Source organism: Citrus clementina, unplaced genomic scaffold, assembly GCF_000493195.1.
Source record: "Citrus clementina cultivar Clemenules unplaced genomic scaffold, Citrus_clementina_v1.0 scaffold_9, whole genome shotgun sequence".
NCBI classification, from domain to species: Eukaryota; Viridiplantae; Streptophyta; class Magnoliopsida; order Sapindales; family Rutaceae; genus Citrus; species Citrus x clementina.
Window position 1 is genome coordinate 17,940,024 of NW_006261964.1, and position 4,842 is coordinate 17,944,865.

The window sequence follows — 4,842 nt, forward strand, 5'->3', positions numbered from 1 at the left end:
CTTTTTAAAATATAATTTTATTTTATTTAATATTATTTACCTTTTTATTTATAAGCTTATGTGCTTTTGGCTGATGATCTGCTAAAATGCAATTTTATTTCATTTAATATTATTTAACTTTCTAAAAGAACAAATATAACACTAAGTCTATGACTAGATAATATTAAATAATATTTTTAATAAAATAAAAATATTAAAAATTTATTCTTTTAAATAAAATAAATAATATTAAAAAATAATATTTATTTTTTAGGACTCACAATTGCTTATTCTAGTTTATTTAATATTATTTAATTTTGAAAAATAAATATAATAATAAGCTATGATTTAATAATATTAAATAAAATAAAATTAATTTTATTAAAAATAATATTAATTTTTTGAGACTCATTACTGATTATTTCATTTTATTTAACATTATTTAGTTTCATGAAAGAATAAATATAATAATAAGCCTATGACTATATAACATTAAATCAAATCAAATATAATATTAAAAAATATTTATTTTTAATAAAATAAATAATATTAAAAATTTATCCTTTTGAATAAAATAAATAATATTAATTAAAATTTTATATTTTTTAAGACTCACAACTGATTATTTATTTTATTTAATATTATTTAGTTTTTTAAAGAATAAATATAGTAATAAGTCTGTAACTAAATAACATTAAATAAAACAAAAATAAATACTACAAATAATATTAAATAAAATAAAAATAATTAATATTAAAAATTATATTTATTTTTAATGCTCACTACTGATTATTTTATTTTATTTAAAATTTTTTAATTTTTTAAAAGATTAAATACAACAATAAGCCTGTAACTAAATAATATTAAATGAAATGAGAATAAATAATATTAATTAATATTTTTTAATAAATAAATGATATTAAAAATTAATTTTTAAATAAAAATATATAATATTAAAATAAAATTTATTTTTTAAGACTCGCTACTAATTAAACAACATAAAATTTTAAACAATTTGGACGTATGTGCTAAAAGTTTTAATTCTTTAGCTCTTTTACGTTTTTGATAAATAGCAAGGAGTATAATGTTAATATTCAAATAAATGAATCTCTACCCTTAAATCTACATTTTCATTGAATCCAATGATCAATAATTGAAACCACAAAAAAAAAAAAAAAAAATCAGGTGCTACCTTGCAACTATTGCAAGGTAGTTGAGTCTCACTTTTTAATATTTTTAAAATTACTCTTGTTAAAAATTAAAAATATATTTTACTTTTTAACTTGTTCTTTTCTGTCTCATCCACATTCTCTTTTTTAGGAATCACCACTGGAGCTGGCAAAATTTAATCCGACTCGATTACCCAACACAAATATGACACAAATAAATGGTATAAGTCGTTAAATTTAACACGATTATTAAATGGGTCGGGTCCAGATCAATATGATTTTTTTTCGTATCGGGTTAGGGTTAAAATTCTTGACTTATTTACTCAATCAATGATCCGATTATATTTTCTATTTTAAAATAATTTACAGGTTCTTGTTATCAAAACTCAAATATTAGAGATTGTTTTTTTTTTAATTCTTTAAAAGGATGAATATAAACACAGTGTTTTATTTATAAAATTTTAAATACATTTAGAGTTTAATTAATCAATAGTGTAAATGTGTAAAATATTGGTAGACATGTATATTTTATAATATTAATATATAATATTATTTACATATATATAATTAAAACCTCAATAGTATAAATGTGTAATATTTTGATAGATATGTATATTTTATAATATCTATAAATTATGTATGTATGCATATATGTATGTATGTATGTATGTATGTATGTACATATGTATGTATGACTGTGTAAATATTTGATGTAACTTTTGTATAATATGTAGATATTAAGCGGGTTATTGGGTAATTCAATTATTTTTCAGTGTCGGGTTTAGGTTTCAATATTTTAACACGATTATTAAATGGGTCGGGTTTGGGTCGACCTAAATTTAACACGACATGAAGCTAACACGACCCGATGACCCATTTTACCAACTCTAATCACCACCATATTGAGGTGGCAAAAATACCCACTCGGTCCGGACCCGGACCATATCCTGGCGTTGTGGGCCGGGTCGGTCTTGGGCATCACTTGATAAACTCGGAACCCGGATTTTATTAAAAAAATATTATAAAATATATTATTTTAAATATTTATATTTATTTGACTCATTTATTATACATATATAAAGTTTTAAACACTTAAAGTTTATATTTTGATGTCAAATTTTATTGAAATAAATTTAAAACTTATAAAATTACCAAAAAATAAAAAATATATACACATATAATATTAAAAAATATAAAATTCGGGTACCCGGATTAAAACCCGGCCCAGACCCGAACCGGTTGCATCCGGGCAGGGTCTGATCATTGCAATACCTGGACCCGGCCCGGGGTTTTGCCATCCCTACCACCATACTCATCTTCATCATAAGAAAATGCTCTACTAATATTGATTGTTTTTATTTTTATTTTTATTTTTTGCTTTACATAGGAAACAAATAGTTTAATGAATAAAAAAATAACAAATCCTCAAATCAACTGTATCTGTTTGGAATGGTTTATTTGTTTTATTTTTTTAATTTGATATGGCTTATTTAATGATCATAAATGTTTGTTTAATCCCATAAGTTCTTATGGTAATTTTTATTGTTATTTGGTTGTTTTTCTAATAGAGCTTTTGAAGTTTAAATAAGTTATTTTGTCTCTACTAGCAAAATAGATAATCTTATTTGATAATCTTATTTTATTCTTTTCATAACATAACTTTAAAAAACCTGCCTATTAAAGTAATTTCATAAATTTTTAATAAAAGTTCTTATTAACAATCAAATAACTAAATTTTTTAGTAAAAACTCTATTTATAGAATATCTACTAACAAAAGTTATACTTAAATAAGCTATACTTGAAATGTTGTACCAAACAGGACCTATATCCAACACCTAGCCAAATCATAATTGAGATTTTTTAATCATATATTAAGATTATTTTTTCTCAATCATTAATAAGTCACTGCCCCTTTAGTAGAGCTTCTAGCATCAGCCATTGACTAATTGTTTCCGATAGTCGGAGGAGTATAATGACACCTTATTGTTAATTGGAGGAGAATAATGACACCTTATGGTTCATTTTGTAAATGCATTTAGAACAAAATAAAGTTTGGTTCATTAGCCACGTTTAAGCTATGTCTATGCTTATAGTATGGACGTGTAAGACTTTTACTACTTTTATTGACAATCAGAAAGTAAAATATGATTTTTAGTAGCATACAAGGTAGACTTTGAATTCATCACTGAGTTCTTATGTTGGGTTCTATTCAAATCAATGCCCTCATAAAATGGTGTTGAATATCTATGATGGATTTAGTGGTTATGAAAATCGGTACATTGGTGATTGTTAAAAGAGAGAAAATTGTGCAGATGAGAGAGAAGTTAGAAAAATAAATACTTTTTTAATTTTTACGAAGAGTAAATTTAGAAAAAAATGAAATAAATTAAAAAGTGTTGGCAGTTGAGATGAATAAAAAAGGACAAAAATCGTAACTTTTAAAGATAAGAGAAATTATCAGCCATATACCCTTAAATGACACCAGTATCAAACGTGTTACAACATTTTTCGCTTATATCACTCGTATACCCTAAGTTGACAAAAGAGTTCTGACGTCCACCTTTCCGTTTACTACCATTAAGAACTTAACATAATTTGAACAAAATGACTATTTTACCCTTTAAACTCAAAATGAGATAAAAAATAAATTTACCTTGAAAATTATGGTAAATTTTCAATACATAATTTTTTTTATTTTTTATTAACAATACATTTTTTTATTAAAAAAATATGAATTATTAATGGTACATATTATTAACAATTATCCATAAAAAATATTCATCTTATACCATAAAAAATTATTAACAACATATTATTTACAATTATACATATTATACCATAAAAAATTCAAGTTTGAGCTTGGAGGAGTAGATTCGGTTGTAAAATAGCTTTTTTTTTAGCAATGATTAACAATTATCCGATAAATGGGATGACATGTCATTTTTATCAAAATATATCATATGACATGTCGTTTTTTACTAGGTAAATGGGATGACATGTCGTTTTTTTTAAAAAGACTAGATTACCCTTATGATGTCAGCGCTCGCAAACGGCAGTTAACGGATTGGTAGACGGCATAAGTGTTTTATCAACTTAGGGTATACGAGTGATACACTTGAAAAGTGTTGTAGCACGTTTGATACTGGTATCATTTAAGGGTATATGGCTGATAATTTCCCTTACATAATAAACGAATAGTTCAAAATATAAAATACTAACGACACAATGAAATATACTTTATAAATTATAAATTAAATATTTTAATTTATAAATTATAAAGCTGGGCATAAGCCCTTTATTTCCTTAGTCCATTCATGGTGGGATTTAAAATTCTTTGCCCACCGTGCTGGGCATAACCCGATATTATTGCTGTCCATGAAACAGTATCAGGGTTAGAAATCCTTTCAAATATCATCGCTGCCTCACTTATATTGCCACATTTGGCATACATGTCCAACAAAGCACTTTCTATGCAGTGTCCAACCCAGTCTTGCAACAAAGACTATGAACTTGCCGACCAAAATCTAGAAAACAAAGGCCAGCACAAGATACAAGAACACTGGAAAATGTAAACTCGTTAGGACTAAATCCTTCTTCTCTCATTTGGGAAAAAATCGCAAGTGCTTCCTCCCATTCAGAACATTGAGAGTGAGCAGTCACAAGAGTTGTCCAAGACACCATATCTCTCTCCCC